The 17,519-nt window shown below is 45.4% G+C and overlaps 1 protein-coding gene across 1 annotated transcript in view; it reads right to left on the bottom strand.

The window, feature by feature from the left end:
- Positions 1 to 16,458, bottom strand: part of LOC119646278 (LIM domain transcription factor LMO4-B-like) — a 273,183-nt gene extending 256,725 nt beyond the window's left edge. Inside the window, exon 1 of the mRNA XM_038046687.1 lies at positions 16,167 to 16,458. The gene's annotated coding sequence lies outside the window, so the exon portion shown is untranslated. The remainder of the gene's footprint in view (positions 1 to 16,166) is intronic.
- Positions 16,459 to 17,519: the final 1,061 nt, after the last annotated feature.

Below are 17,519 nucleotides of genomic sequence, written 5' to 3'. Positions count from 1 at the left end.
CGTCGGCGGATTACTCGACGCCCAAGAAACCAAGACGAGGAATCAGTACCGAGGAATGCCCAATCTTCGCTGTAAAGGAACTAGAGGAGGCGATCCTGTCTATGAAGGACAAAAAAGCGATAGGACCGGACTGTATTCCCAGCGGAGGGTTGAAACTCATAAGTAAGTACAAGTCGGACTTGATACTTGGTGCATTCAACGCATATTTGACAGCGCGTGTTTTTCCCTTCCGCTGGAAAGTTGCGAGACTTGTGCTGATAAGCAAAGGCAAAGGCGACCCTGAGAAGCCGTCAGGGTAAGGTGCCCTCAGTATGTTGGGCACAGCGCGGAAGCTGCTTGGGAAGCTCATCAAGCCACAACTGACTAGCGGGAGACTACTTGTTGGTTGCAGAAAATGGTTTTAGAGCGCAATTGACATCATTGCAGAGGTGGCCCAAGCGGTAAAACTGGCTGAGGCCCACAGTCGGCACTGTCGGCGAGTGGTGCTCCTTGTGACACCTTTAACTCTACGAGATGATGTCACATGCTTGACACATTGCAAAATCGTTTCCATTCCATTCCATTCTTATTGCGGATGATTTAAAGGCCCGTGCCCTGCGCTACGAGACCCAGGAAGGACTGCGCAGAAAGATGGCAACATCGAACTCGGCTCATGAATCTATCCTTGGTACGGACCTTTGGAACGCATTATACGGTAGCCTTCTACGACTCGAGATGCTTGCAAGTGTCGCCGGCTGATGAGAGCGGTTCAGTCCGTCCTTTCTTAACGATTCCGAAATATGGGCTGACTCCCTCAGTAAGGAAAGGTACCGTAAACGCCTAGTGCAAGTACAAAGACGAGAGGCCCTGCGAGTTACGTCCGCCTATCGTACCATTTCGGAACCAGCTGTAATGATGATAGCGGGACTTGTTCCGATCGCTCTCCATGCTACCGAGTGGAGGCTCATGTACCTCAGAAAAGACGAGCGAAATAAGGAATCTGTCGCTTGTGAAGAGAGGGCTTGGGAAGAGAGGGAAAAAGATGAACCCCGCATTTCATAAGAGACGTGCAGCCGTGGTTCAATCGAAAGCGTAATGAGGTTGACTATTATTCAACTCAGCTGCTCAGCCGACATGGGTATTTTCAATCTTACCTGGACACAATCGGGAATTCACGATCGCCCCACTGTATTTAGGATCTGGACGTGGTGGATGATGCCGGCCAAACTTTTTTCTTCTGCAGAAGGTGGGAGCGCCATCGCGATCACTTTTCTATGGAAGGGTGTCTTGGGTCCCCGGGCAGCATAATTGAGGTTATGCTGCAAAGCGAAGACACGTGGACGCCCCCCCCCCCTTTCAGCGGCATGGCCAGAAGATACTTATGCGTGACGCTGCGTTATTGAGCATCCTCTAAACAAATGGGAATAGAGAGCTTTGCACCTCCCTCACCCCGGATTCCGGAGTTCCGTGTCACAGCATTCGAAGACCTTTTCTGCAGGAATTTTCTTGGTTCATGCGTCGCAAAAATCAGCGATGCCTGGGAGGGTATAAAGCTCAAGACAATCCCATACGACTAGAATCGCAGGAGACCGGTCGCTGGCATATGGTTGCTGAAGATCAACATAAATAAGGTCACGCTCCTCTAACCCAGGATCCTTGTGCTCAACTAGGTAGTGATTAAGGAGGAAGAACCCCAGGTAAACAGCCCAACTTTGGAGAGTGCCTGGAGGCATTGGAAATGGCAAGCTATTCAGTGTGATTTGGAATCAGGATCGCAAAGGTGAAAGTATTCCGCTCCACGAAACCGGAGGATTATCTGGATCCAGTGCCAACGAGCTGTTGCAGGAGATGAAATTCAACGATATGACAAAGACTGACGAAGCCCCTACGTAAGTAGATCATGGTGAGAGTAGCACAGATAAATCTACAGTACTTCAAGTGCGCATCATCTAATCTGCTGGTCTTACCCTTATTGATGTCGCATTAATACAGGAGCCTTGGATCAGAAAGCTCCAAATATTACAATTTATTCAACATCACAAGAAACATTAATCCACCTTAGGGTTCTTGGTTGGTGAGGGTTTTGTCTGGGTTCTGCGTTTGAAGGCAACGTTTTTCAGTCTCTATCTAACACCGAATGAGGCGATGCCGGACTTAGACGCAGGCTTGATCATCTAGAGGATGCTATCTTGGGCCCGGAGGGGTCGGATCCTGGTCGGGGGTGACTTCCATGCCACTGCAATTGAATGAGACATGCTTCACCCAGACTCCAAAGGGAACAGGACTTGTAGTTTTAAACACTGGATCCATCCTAATGTTCAGGCGCCCAGATTGCGATGAAAACATTCCAGACGCAATTTTCTCCTCGGAATCGTTGGTTTCGCTGCTCTAATTCTGCAAGACTTTTCGGCAAGCAACCATCAATATATTGCCTTCGAAGTGGTTGGCACTAACTCTCGGTGTACGCAACCCCAGCGCTCTTTCTGTATGTGAAACGTCAGCAAAGGTGAACATCGGGAGGTTTGTTGAAACTCCTGGAACAGATGGAGCCGCGTTGAAAGGCACTTTTGGGAGTGATGACACTGCAGCTGAAACTGTCACAAATTCAGTTATGAACCTGATAACGACGGCCTGCGAAGCTTCCATTACCAGGAGGGCACCGAGACGTGGCAAGCCTTCCATGTATTGGTCGACGGCAAAAATTGTAGGGCTCCCGAAGGACTGTCACACACTCCGCCAGGTGGCGCAATTTCTAAACGACCGGGAGGAGGGATGTGCCATAATCTCCGCAGCCAAATAAACCGGAGCAAAGCTCGCAGCAAGCAGGACTTGGTCAACGAGGCGAATGTGAATTAGTAAACTCGTAAAAACTCGGTTACAAACTGGCAACGCCAAAAATCGAGGTCCTGTGCAAACGTTGTTCATTTAAGGCCGAACCGATGGATCGCATTGTACGGGCACTGTTCCCTGCGCACCTCATACAAGATGACGATAGCAGTGCGATGTGCGCCGAGCACTGCCTACTTTTCTCTGTAAAAGAGTTGCAAAAGGCAGTCCTTTCTATGAAAAACAAGAAGTCGCCAGGACCCGATGGTACCCCAGTAGAGGTATTCATACTGGTGCTGCAACATTGGCTAGACCTATTGTTCGGCGCATTCAACACTTGCCTGAGTGAGGGCATTTTCCCTTCTCGGTGGAATGTGGCGAGGTATGTGCTGATCAGCAAAGGGAAAAGCGACCCTGAATTGCCGTCTTCATAAGGCGCACTTAATATGCTTGAGACTGCTGGGAAAGTGCTCGAAAAACTCATCAGAAGCAGACTTGCTGAAGCGATACGTGCTGCCAGAGACTTATCCCTACGGTAGTTCGGCTTTAGAGCGGGGAGATCCACAGTTGCTGCTGTTATGCAAGTTGTGGATGACGTTCACTGAGCGGAGGGTGCGAAAGAAATGCCTTTAATTCCCTAAGATGAACAGTCTAGGCACACTAGGCAATACTTTCCACGTACCGAACTATCTCTTACGGATATTGAGGGATTATCTGCGGAACCGCTCGCTGCTCCATGAGTCGCGCAAAGATCCATTCTCGGGTCGCACCTCAGGAAGGCTTCCTATGATAGTCTACTTAGACTCGACATGTCAGGGTCATGGCAGGCGGAAGGCAAAGTTGACATATTGAAACGTTGCCCTTCTTGTTAAGGAGTGTAAAGCTATATACAAGCGCAAGGGAGAAGAGTCAAGGGAGGTTATTGCTGGTGAAGACCGGTAACCGACACTAGATTAGTGACAACTCTCTTCGCAAAATGAGTGAGATAAGAGAGCCAGATGGACTGCGCGACTCATTAGCAACTCAGGAGCGTGGCTGAATCGGGAACATGGTGGGACTGACTTTTTCCTTACCCAGCTCCTAAGTGGGCATGGAAGTTTTAAGTCTTACCTGCATAAGATTGGAAAGGCACGATCTCTTGATTGTGTGTTTTGGAATGGAGTTCTGGACGATGCCACCACCTTTTTTTTCTGTGAAAGTGGGACGAGATTCGTGGGCAACTCTATTTATACAAAGAGGGTCTCTTGTCGAGAAGTTGCTGAGGAACGCTAACAACTCCACTGTGTTGCACATTACGGCGGATTCTTCTCGCTGCAAAGAAGATAGGGTTCGACCGGTGGAAGGGCCGGATGGAAGGGGGTTCCTTCAACTAATTGTTCCCTTCTTTCTCTCCCCTCCCATTTGGTGAAAGGAATTCCCTGAAGGCTCCCCGAGGCAGGAGGGCTTGGAGGCTTGCTCGAAGTAATGTGACAAACGGTTTGGGGAGGTCTTTAGTTGGTAATCCGATGGCATACCTTTACGGGAGTCCAACACTCTGTGCTCTCTATCTCACAAAAAAAATACATAGCAGACTCCGTTCCAAGAAAATCGAAATGTCAGTAGTTGCGCCGTTGATGATGATGATGAGGTTGCAGAGACTGTGGGCTGCTATACTCAAGGAATTCTTAACACTTCAAAGAAAGAGATGGACTGGAATGACGGGAATGAAACTAAGGCTTCTTAGACTACAGGTTGTATGTTCATAAGTTGGTTAAGTCCTCCACGATGGAATGTGTCAATCGGTTCCAGGTCACTGTCCTAGAAGTGACAGAGGATATCTGACCCGCTAGTCTATCCCAGAACGGAAGGGTGGAAGTGTAGTTCATCCACTCCTCTACCCTGAAATGGTTACAATCATGCCCCCTCCCAATTTCTTAAATGAAGCCACAACCATAATCAAGACATGTTCCTGCGGAAATCCTAGATAAATTATCGCACTTGTCAAGAGCATCGACCCAACGAGCTGTAAAGTCTACCTCTCCCATTACCCTTCAATTAAAATAGATCCTCCGACTCTGAAAAGTCCCTTATCTAAGGTCAGAAAAAGATAACCACACTACAAACCGGTTAACATAATTTCATCGCGAATCCTAACTCCCCCAGCAACTTAATACAATTTAGTGCAAGCTCAACACAACTCCCTTCGACCTCTGAATTTTCAAATCGTCACAAAATAAAAGCGCTCCAACGTCCACATTAAACGCTAATGACTGCACCTTTTCACCATATCAAATCATTACGGAACAAAACCCGAAGGAAAAGGATTCAAAGTATCTACATCCATACAAAATGTGTGGCAAAAACAGACAACATATCCTCGTCCATCAGCCCGCACTGTTTTTCGTGGAAACCTTTTACGTCCGTCGCCACTGCAAATGCCATCTAATTAGCAAAAGTTCTCCTTTAATTAGGTTGAAGTCAGGACCGGTATTGCTAATAAATAAATCACTTGAGTCTCTGATAGCTGGGGCTCGGATCCGAGGGGGCGGTTTTTCGAGATTGAGACCAGAACCTGATGGCAGGAATGGTTGCTCAACTGCGAAGGGACCGACAATGAGGGAGGACCACGACAACAGGGACGAAGACGGGGGCCGGGTCAAGCCCAGGAGCTGCAGCAGAGCAAACGGAGAGGACCCTTTGATGTGTGATCTCCGCGCTCAAGTTAATTAATTAAACGAGGAGCGAGCTCTGAAATGGTACGAATCATTTTGCTGATGCTCTCGCTGTTGCCGCTCCCGTTGTTGATGGCGTTGTTGCTCTTGCTGTTTTGCCATTACTCTATTTGATGTTCTTGTTATTGTTGCTACTATTGTTATTGCGTTAATTTGTGTTGTTCTGCTTTCCTCCCCAGTTCGCTTCTGGGAATTTTCTCGACAACTACACACTACACTGCCCAGTATCCTTCCGGCATCAATTGCATCCTTTCGCCAGACTGTTCTCTGTATCTAGACCTTGTCTGACCACTGAAACATGCGTTCGGACGCTTGTTAACTTCTACTTCAGAGCAAACTAACCATGCTGGGGCTCCTCCCCACCCCAGGACCCAAGGACTAGACCGTGTAGGCTAGAGTGAGAGTCAACTAGGCACTCGGCACCCCAGCCACCGGCCATCAGCTGGTCAAGAGCTGGAAATTGCCTACTTTTAATCTTCCTCGAACCGGAAATTTCCAAGGAATTTATTGTTGATCCGATCCGATGTTCGATACGATGCCATAGTACAGTAAAGGATTTGTGCACGGCAGTGACTCTGTGTGACTCTTTAGTTAATTGACTGTGAATACAAATTGGACGGATTATCGGGAACGGAGCCGTACTAAAGGGAGTTAATTATCAGCTCAACTGTTGTGAAAGGCTAAGTTAATCAGGTCATATTATTTGCTAATGAAGATTTTCGACGGCGTGAAGTGTGTGATGTTCAATATCTGATGCAGTTTTGAACTGACACTATGGAAGCTAGTCCAATATGCATGTTCGTGGAGATACTTTCAGGAGATTAATCGAGTGGTATCAGTCTCTTGGTCTAGAGATACTTATTCGCTACATACGCAAGCATAATTGGATTAACTACTAAATTCCGAATGGTCCTCCTCCTCCTGACAGCTTGACGGGATTAGTCGGACCGCGAGTTGCCAATAAAATAATTATTGCCGAGCTTATTGGGCCTGGAACCAGGTAACGGGTACTAGGTAAACTATTCTTTGAGGACCTCAAGGAGACCTTTAGTTACAAGGTGGAACAGCTACTATACTTCGTAAATGCTACAGGCTGGTTCTGGGGATCTGAGGGGGCAGGACTCCATTGGCCCCACCACAGTAGTCATGACTTTAAAAGTTTGTGGCACCAAACCACCGCACCCCAGCGCTAATTGATGATACCTACCTACTTTATTGGTACCTCGGGAAAAAGGAGGCCTCAATAGATGGATTTTTTTTCAACTAATAGGAATATTAGCCTAACTAGTCTTTGGCACGCATTACCCCATGTGATAATTTTGACACCTGTCAAAACCACGGAGCATGAAAAATGAAAATAAAGACCCTGTAAACGGTTGAACGTACAAAAAAGCAAACTATTGAGGAAGAAAACCGTTCATCTCCTAAGAAAATGAAACTGGTGAGAAGACTGACGAAATGTACATAGCCTTAATACCTGAAAAATTGACTGCACTCAATAAAGAGGAAGAGGTAGCCAAGAGAAAGGAGAAACCTAAGAAAGGAGAGATAAATGGAGGATACGGCCAGAACAGGATTCACCAATTTAGGGGGATTATATTAGCCGCATCAAACAGTCCCAAAATGGAGACCGTATATTGGAACTCAAAGAATAGAGAATGAGGCAGGCATAAAGGCTAACAGGCCGGAGGTCACTATCGAGTGCAAAGGTATAAATGAAATAGCCAAGTCAAAGAAAATTCATGGAGTCTTGAACCCCGGCCTTATCATATTCTGCAAATTAGCAAAGCTTGAAAAAACCTACTACGGTGCACAGACTGCTACCATAGGCCCACCAATGGAGGCAGCACTCAAATTTTTGGCAGAAGGAATAGGGAAAACAGGCATACAAAGTGGGTTATATGTCGAAAAGACACTAAAGTGAGACGTCATTTCACAGAGGAGGTTAGCACAAATCAACCACTGCAAGTTGGCGAAGAACTTACTCTCGCAGAGAACCATAGCGTCATCGAAGCGGTGACATTTATACCATACACTAAGCAGGCCGAACAGTGCTGAGTGTTTGCGGAAACCAGACTTTTCAGGAGATAAAAAAAAAATCCACATACATAGTTACCCTGCTCAACCCACCGCAGAGCAAGTGCTACAAACCAAGACGTTGCATACAAAGGGGCGAAAATCATAGCGGTGCTGGACATGGTACTTCCGAATCTTGGAACATCACACGCCCTTTCAAGCAAGAGGACTAAGAAGTTTAGTGGACTAGACATAAAGAGGAATGAACACCACTTTAGCCAGGAAAATGGCTTATCATGTGAGTGAAGACTAAACTCAAAATGAGCGCCAAAGCTCAATAGGAATCATACAAATAATTGCTTGGCCACTTTAAAGAGATCATTCGAAGAAGCAAAAAAACCTTTCAAACAACTATGCAAGGATGATAATGTAATCCCTTAGAGAGGAGCTAGCTGCAGATAACCTGCTGCGTCTTCTTTAAAAAATTGTTGTAGTTCTGTTTGAGCTAAGCACCAACGATGGTCCAATCCAGCGAGTGGTCAGTGCCTCGGTTACCAAGATGAAATTTCGAGATATTATTATTCTGTTAAGGGAAAGTCGTATCGCGTCCTTAAAGAACTATTGTGCACCTTTTACTACCTACCTCATAGTATCCCAAGCAAGCCTGTAACCGTCAGGAACTTCAGTATGTTCCTTACTTCCAGAACTTCCAACTTTGCATCTGGTATTAAGTGTTCTACCACATGCCTCGACCTACTTTGCACAAGTTCCGGACACTGTCCCAGGACGTGTATAGAGGTTTCATCACACCCCGCACAAAACCTGCAGGCAGTGTCCGTAGATATCTTCCCTAGCTTCCCTAGGGTATAGTTTAGCCGACAGTGACCAGTAAAAATTCCGACTATGATTCGCAGGTTTCTTTTTGGTTTATGCAATCCTTTGTGCGCATGGGTTCCTATCCCCCAATAGACACCCTGGACTGCTCCATCCCTGGTAGGCCCGCCCAGTATAGTTCCCTCAACCGTTCCTCTTCATTTCTTAGATTCATAGCCATGATACCGTTTCCGATTCCATAGGAGGGATCTGGCCCGTGTAAAAGCGTCCATGCTCCCTTCTTGGATAGTTCGTCCGCTGCCATGTTGTCTCCCAACCCAATATGGCCTGAAACCCAAAGTATCCAGACCTTGTTGGACAAGCCTGCTAGTGCAACTGCCCATTGGCTCGAAGTACATTTTCTTTGGACCAATGAAACCGGCACGTCGAGTTAGGATACATGGAAAGAGCCACCCCCTTCAATGAGAAAAAAGGACCTTTATTCCTTTCTAGATTATCCAGTGATCAAGCTGGAGAGCTGCGCGATTAAAAATACACCCAAATTTCAGTAGTTCTGCTAAGACTACGACCGGGGTAACCCTCAATGACAAGCTTTGCAATGAACTGGGCGATCTACCCTTGATCTTTGTTGAAGTGGAAGAAATAGAAGTTTGCGGTCTCAGCACATATAGACCAGATGTTCCGAATGGTAGAACTGCAACCTTGTCACAGCGAGTTTTGAACAGGTCATCCAAAAATATGTCGGATCGAGAATACCTGCTCACGACAGGATCACGTGAGGAAACTACAATTTCGTATTTGTTCGATATAATCTTACACCAGCAGGTGGATGATGAAAGGGCAAGATATCCTGCAGCGACCAAATATGGAAAGGAAGACTTTTACACAGCCAACAGCCGAAACGACTAAAGCAGCAAAGATCCTAATCCTAAGATCAGGCGGTTTCAACCTGCCAAAATGGGCTTCTGGCAATTCACGCCACTTAGACGGGATCCCCGAGAATGCTAAGGAATAATCACTACTCCAGATCGAGCAGGAGTCCGCAACTGTCACCTTTGAAGTGATCTGGAACCCGTCAAGGAACAACTTCGAGGAGCATATCCCCGTTGCTTTCATCTGCAAGCCGAAGGTTAGCATAGATAAAGACTAACCTGTATATTCTCTATACCTTTAAAACCCTAAGGTCCTTATAGATGAGTTGAGGAGGAATCCTGGACGAATAACCAGGCTTTCCTGCTCCCCATAAATAGGAAGTACTTGAAGGTATCCCCACCTCTGCTATTATCGATGGCTATTTAGCAAAAAGAAGACTTTGGTGAGACTTCGACAAAGGACCTCAGAAGTACGTTATTTCCGTGAGTGTCCTACAGAGATCCTTTTAGGGCCCACTACTGTGGAACATCATATACGTCTTCTGATTCCGTGGTGGATTAAGTCGACGACATTGCATTGGTTATATTGACAAGGAATGCACGGTGGTTACGACGCTGGCACGTGAGAGGGTCATACCAGTGTCTTTTAAAGATTTTTACCTGCTAACATCGATCCTGGTTAAGAAGGGCGAGTATATCTTTCTCGGCTTACCTGGCTCATGACCGATTAGTACCGCGGGAAAAATCCCAGCATCTGGTGTCTACAGGGCTGCTGCAGTATCAATGCGGCAGTCCGAAAATTAAGGAAGGACACAAGCGAGCTTTCCATTTTATTATTAACACAAACCTGTCCGTGTAAAACAGGGGCACACACACGTTTCACCTCTTCAGCTCGGGAATTAATGTCGGTTAGAAAGAGGACCTTGATGTTACCCCGCTAAATAACGAAGCTTTCAGGGTAAAAAACTAGACAGTGTTTGGTCATAGACCCTTTCCGGTGAAAGTTTGACACTTCTCAAAGGTAGAGGTTTCCTTCCCTTCCAGAGACTCCAGCAACAGAATTGATGACCAACATCTGCTGTTAGCGTAAGTACTGACAGCCATATAAGGACTACTTGTAGAGGTATATATCAGCTATCAGGATTGCGACTAACTGGTCCTGGCTGAAAAGTATCAAAAGCATCAGCGACTCCGCCAGACTCAGTAAGATTCTGGCCAAGGAACCCATCATTTTTTAAAAGATCGAAAGACTCCTGTACAGAATTTTTTGTCGAGACCCTGAAACTGCTACTCCAGATGCTCTTATTAACTATCAAGGAAAATCGTGAGGTTTGGGGGCTATGTAACTCCAGTTGTTTTAAAATACCGAATCAGTAATCACCAAGGATAAGATCAGCTGGACGACAAACAGCTTCTCCACATTTAAGTCTCTGCTTCCAGGCGGTATAATGCCACTTATCCTTCGGAAATAGGAGGAGAGGGTTCTTCCTTGGCTAGTAGAGATTAATAGGGGATTAATTATGATCAGGCCTGTACCGCACACGTAGAGATGAGTAATCTGTAATTGCGATCATAAGTTCGCAAGGGATTTTGACCGATCAGCCTCGCTTCTTTCGTATTAGAAACTTTAGAAGACGTCCTGGGCATCCCCTTAGAGAAGATAGTGACGAAATCGCCCTTCCCCAAATCTTAGCACGTCTACGTCAAAATTCCACGAGTCAGTTAACAAGGTGGAACGATTATTACACTACAAGCAACATACCTTAGCGGCCCTCCTGGATATAGGGGAGCATTCCGAAGGAGAAGAAGAGGAAGCCAGTGAATTTACGTTGCACATTTTCAAAGGCAAGACAATCACAGTTACGGAAAGGTGACCAGATCACGGAGCAGTATTCGAGGATATTCCTCACAAGGGAATTGAAGAGAGCCCAGAAGGGTTTTATGGAATCAAAATCAGAGGAGGAGCGAAGGATACAGCCTGACAATTTTGCTGCTCGATTGGTGACTTCAAGGCAATGGGTGTCAAATCAGAGCTTATTGTCGTTATGAAATTGCTTCACGCATTAACGCAACCTGGATGAAGTGGCGCTCCACAACTGGTGTTCTTTGTGATCGACGTATCAACGAACGTCTCAAATCTGAAATTTATCACAATGTCCGTCCAGTCGCTCTCTATGGTTCTGAGTGTTGGCCGACCATAAAAGACAATGAACGGCGTCTTGCGGTAATGGAGACGAAGATGCTACGTTGGACTAGTGGCGCCACACGTTTAGATTACATCCAAAATGAGGATATCCGCGATCGTTATGGGGTTGCACCGATCGTGGAAAAGTTGCGAGAGAGGCGTCTTCGATGGTATGGTCACGCGATTCGTGCAAACGAGAATTCACTTGCCAAGATTGGTCTGAACATCGAAGTCGATGGTAAACGACCAAAAGGCAGACCTAAGCAACGGTGGCTTGATACGCTGGATGGGGATTTGAAAGCCTCGAGATTGCACCCAGATCAGGCATTCGATAGAGCCAAATGGCGAAGCCGATCACGACGAGCCGACCCCGCTTGTGAACGGGACAAAGGCTGAAGAAAAAGAAGTGGGAGCGAATTGGGAAATATGTAACTGGGGGCAGAAACATGCAAGCCAGGTATAAATCTCACCAAAATGAGGCCGATAATACTCACCACCTAGGACACATGAATTCAGTCTTCAGTGGTCAAAAGGATAAAAGTTGTAACTTTCATCCAACAAAAAGCTTGCGAATGAAATTCAGGATCTTGGGTTAAGTTAAGGACTGAACATAAAACTGAGGCCTGCATAGTTTTCTACCTCTGCAAAGTAGTTTTCATAGATCAGTCGTATCATCATAGACAAAGTGCCTCAGAAAATCGGGACATTCCCGACTGACCGAAAACTGAGTTTTACGAAGGTGTTACGATAAGACTTATGAGACGATATTCTTTACCGACGGGAGGTGGTGTTACCAAGTCGTATGGTCTTCCGGAATATGCCAATGTGCTGATAATAATAGAGGTCTGTGGATAGCTGGCACATGATCCAAATCCCAAGCGTAACATGGCGACTGCGCCCAACAGCCAAGTGGCCATTAAGGCTTTGTATTCACTTCTACGCCCTCATTGTTGGTAGGACAGACAGTACAGGGATACGCTGAACAGTGTGGGTGAAATATAGAAGGCCACCCTACTCCGGACTCCCAGTCATATAACAATAATAACAATAATTGTAGGGGCAACAATCATGCATTGCGCTTGCCCGAGATAATTCCCTTGATTCGACTCAGGTACTCATTCACAGCTGAGTCGACTGGTATCCAACATCCAGTCACGATAACAAATCCCTCTGCCAACAGTGAAATTTGAACCGCGATTCGTACTATTTGACAGCCGCTCCCTCCAGATGACGAACGTTCACCAGCTGTGCAAAATTAAGGAAAATCGGGACCTCCTACAACAAAAGCTGATTCCGAGAACCAGGCTGCAGGCACTAGGCAAATAACTTTTTGATGACCTCAAAGAGTTTTTCATGTATAGAATCGATGGGCGGAGCTTTGACTGTAGGTTCGACTTTGTAAACGCCCTGAATATCCCTCACATCACTGACATCAATCTGATGGTACCTATGGTATATCAAAATACCAACCTCATTTCATCTGTTAGCAATCAGCATTCCTTTACCTATGCCAAGGCCCTCAAACATCGGTAGCAATGAGGAATGTGACAGACTGACTTGTCAAGGTTCTAAATTCACAATGGTGGGGCCAGCCTACTTTGAAGGGGGAAATTTGAACTTCTGCCGACAGTCGAAAATCTTTGTGAAGGAACCCGGGGCCGGTAGAGTGGTATTTTTATTGTCCCTTAAGAAATGGGACATGAAAACCCTAGCAGGATTTTTAACGAGACACTGCTTCTTAAACCACCATATGGGAAAAATTAGATGGGGTTCTGGGTCATAAGCAGCAAATGTGAGGAGGAGGGCCATGCACTTCGTATGCTGCTGCGTGGCCTCCTCAGACCTCAGACGAAGATGACTTGGTGAAGTTTTCTTCAAAAAAGAGTCTACGCACTCTCTGTCTCTGGAGAATGTTCTCAGATTCGTGAAAGACTGTGAACACCGTAGGCGAGAGGCCGTTGATCTCCGGGGATAGTATAATGGGCCTAACAAAGGTCTGAGTGCTGCATTCAATGAAAGAAGTGTCACGTTCCTGAGTACCATCTATAAGATATTCTCCACTATCTTGCTAGGCGGGATTGCCTCATATGCCCAGAACGTCATCAGCCCATACCAAAGACACTTCACTCCAGGCAAATCAGCAACAGATTACACTTTCCCTCTGCGGCAAACGATGAAAAAGCTCTTGGAATATGGCCATCAGCTGCATCATCATTTCATCGACGTCAAGGCCGCCTATGATAGCATAGCTAGGGTTGAACTGTACACGGCCATGAGAGAATTCGACATCTTAACCAAATTGATAAGACAGACTGGGCTGACCCTGAACAATCTGCGGGGCCAGATAAAAGCAGCAGGATTACTCTCGAGATCATTCTACGTAAACAACAGCCTTTTTCAACCTGGTCCTACAAAAGTGTTCCGGGGTGCAGATGTTAATGCAAGAGGCACTATCCTTTCCAAGTGCACCCAACTAATGGCCTATGATGACGATATTAACATTATGAGAAGAACATCCCGAGATGTACAGTCTACCTTCACCCAGATCGAGCAAGCGGCATGAAACTTTGGACCGCACATTAATGAAGGTACGAGGAAGTACCTGGTGGCAACGTCAGTACCAAAAACCAAAATACCAGCAACATCGAATGTCACTAGTCAAACGAGAACAATTGAAAAAGATAGGAGACGATCATGGGTTGAAAATCACAACCAATAACATCTATGACGACAAAATTCGGGGCACGATAGTTGGCTGCGCTGCCTCTCGCTCTCGTCTCACCATAGGGTCAAACCTCCTACTTTACAAGTCCTCGTGAATTCCTCGGAGACCTGGGTTCTTAACAAGAAAAATTACGAACTCTTTGCCGCGTTCGAGCGATGAATCCACCGAAGAATTTTCGGGCCCCTAACAACGAAATCTATGAGTGATACCACGACCGTCAAAACAAAATCCGGTTCAATAGTTTGCGCTGAACGGATCACTGAATCTGTATAGCAGCGAATGATCCAGCGCGGAAAGTCTATAAGGGAAGGAAAGAGGAAGGAAAAAGAAGACATGGCAACCCCCGTTAGCGTTACGCCTTTTTTAGGACAGCCAATTTATCACTGTTTTCCATTACTATGGTGCCATCCTAGAAAATTAGGTGCTCACTTTTTGAGAACAATAAGGTCACCAGTCCTGCGAATTCTACTTGCATAGGCGCCTGTTCCGTTTGGTAGCGACAGGGGCTTGATTAGGACGAATTCGACACTTTTTGCGATCATAGGCTTGGTCTAAGAGAAGAGGCTCTCAAATCACCATCTAGAATATCAAACCATCGTTGTTTTGGCCGAAATTATGCTCGTCTCCCCATACCAGCTTCGATGTTGAGGTCTTTCTTAGCTAGTGTGTTCTCCGTTTACTTACTTTTTAACTTGCGGTTTCCTCACTGCCTTGCCTTGAACTTCCACGTTACGGGAGCAAGTACAAGATTCAGAGGAACTCATAGCAAATCCAACAGGAGGGAGATATGGACTAGATTCTGCCATGGGCTCCCAATTATCTTTGGAAAGTGTTGAGGTTTACCATAAAATATTAAATGAGACTGTTGATATGATCTCCTTGATGGATGAGAACCGGTTTCTCAATTCGCGTATATAAAAGAAACCTCAACTTCACCCTGGACCGAAGGGAACTCATCTTAATATTTTCGAAGAAATCCAGAACAGAACGCTGACATTTATAACAGCGTAAAAATGAAGGACAACAATTACACATTTATGAAGCACAAATATGATGCGTCCTTTGTTCTACTTATATTATAGCTTTCAGCCTTGAGAACCTAAAAATCCCATCCCAGGAAAAATGACTCAAAGGCAGACCCAAACAGCTGTAGCTTGATACACTAGATGGTGATTTGGGAGCCTCTCGACTTCACCTAGACCAAGCTTTTCACCGGAAGTAGTGGCAAATTAGATCAAGGAATACCGAATTCGCTGAGCAATGCGGGAAGGACTAAAGAAGAAGGAGATTGAACCTCGTAATATAAATATTCACTAGTGAAAAGGACAATCTCCGCAGCTAATGAGATTAAGGTATCCAGAAACATGTTTGCAAAGAGGCTCGACCCACATTGGGCGCCTATAATAGAAATCCTTTTTAAGACATGAATGTGTGCCTATTCTCCCGAAGAACAAGTTAGAAAATTGTAGGCATGATTTTCAACTGTTTCCTATTGGTCCATCAAGGAAACTCCCACAATATAGGTCTTTGGCACTATGCATCCAGGATAGAACATGAGACTTAAAATTAACGTCCCACCGGTCCCAGATAATCATATCTATGGGTAGCACCTTATTTTTATCAAGACTAAATTTTCTGGAAGTTAACTAGATTTTTATTAAAAACTATTCTAGGAAAGCCCAAGTTCTGGGCTTTGTGGTCTTCCCGGCCAGAGTTGTTTTTGTTGCCGAAAAAAATCAACCCCACAAATCTTACAGGTCACTTCCACCAAATTTATTTTTTTCAAATACATACAATATCGTTCAGAAAATCCCGCTTTCTGTGATCAACCACACACTCGGCAAATTTGACAGAAAGGAACTAGATAGATATTAGGGGGTCTTATCCTATGAGGTTACAAGACACTTAACAGGGAGATCAACCAAATCACGACAAGAATGGTTGAAGGCTTTCCAAGTTTTCGAAATGCAGGACGGGATTTAGGAAATGACAAATTAGGAACTAGGAAAATACCTTACCTTTACAATCTCTGCCTCATAGTTAGGCCGAAGTAATTCCGCCAAACCTCACTCTTAAAAAGGACGATAACAAAATAACTACAACTAAACAAGTTTTCCAACCAACAGTCCAAAAGGCAAATTGACACACTCCCCGCTATTTATGGATATACTTCACCAACTTCCAAACAAACTGCACACTATACTGAGCCTAACTATTCAACAATCTGTCGAACAATAATCCTTCTCTCACAGCCTAACTGCCAACCGATGGTCCTTAAGTCAAAAATGCAAAATTCCAAAATCGCGCGCGGTTTCCTCCACCCCTTCTCAGCGTCGTCACTATCCTACTTGCAGATTTCGTCACAACACATTAAAATCCCGAAAAACAAAACCCTACGTATATCTCGTAGTCACAGAAAAAAAAACCCGGTCTCGGTTTCCTGACAGCATTCAAGGATCCATCGAAAAGATGACTCGCATGCAAATTCCGTCGGAAACTGAAGATATTTTAGTAAAAGCACATGCCTTTTATAGGGGTAAATGGTGTACATCAGCATAATACCTACAATACACTATACTTACATGAACATGGGCATAAAGCATGAGGCATGAGGTACGTGGCATTTTCGACATCAAAACGGTCCACAGGAGTCAGGAGTCTGAAGCTTGTGTCCCGCAAGAGCTGAAGCATCCGAGCTCCAAGCACTTGCTCCACAATCCTATCAACTGGAGATGATTTCATCTCACGGAAACATATGTGACCGCCGTCACCGTGTATCCTTTTCAGTGAACATGCGCCAAACATTGCTGTTGCTGTTCAGGTGTGCTCTTCCATTCGACATTTTCTCTAGCTTTCCCACATTTTCCCACGTTTTCCCATAGTTTCCCATCGAGAGAAAGGATTCAAAGGATATCAAACCGAATAGCAAGGAGTAAGCAGGATAACAGATCAGAACTTCACATGAAACGAGGCGAAACAAACAGCAAAACAAAATATTTGGAAATTTGAATGGTATCAACAAGTGTCCCAGGACTCATTACCAGAGAGCGTAAACGATGAGTCTCTCTCTCATGAAATCGGTTCAACTTTGGACGCAGTGCTAGCGTAATTGCTTTCGTTTAGTCCTCCTCTCTGTGTTGGGCAGGTAATACACGAAGTTATAGACGAGGACTACATTAACGAGTTTATAATCCTTTTAATGTTCGACACCTGATTGCGGGAAGCCTTAACGAATTCCGTCAAGGGAAGGTCAAGACTAAGTTACCAATGCGTTAGACATTATAGGGGTTGGTCTGGATTGTTCCAAATGTGTTGGCTTGAACTGCTGCTCCAAGTGAAATAATTCCTTCCCAATCTTGTAGTTGGATCCT

This window comes from Hermetia illucens, chromosome 1 (genome assembly GCF_905115235.1).
Source record: "Hermetia illucens chromosome 1, iHerIll2.2.curated.20191125, whole genome shotgun sequence".
Classification (NCBI taxonomy): Eukaryota; Metazoa; Arthropoda; class Insecta; order Diptera; family Stratiomyidae; genus Hermetia; species Hermetia illucens.
This window is presented reverse-complemented; position numbering and strand designations above follow the sequence as displayed.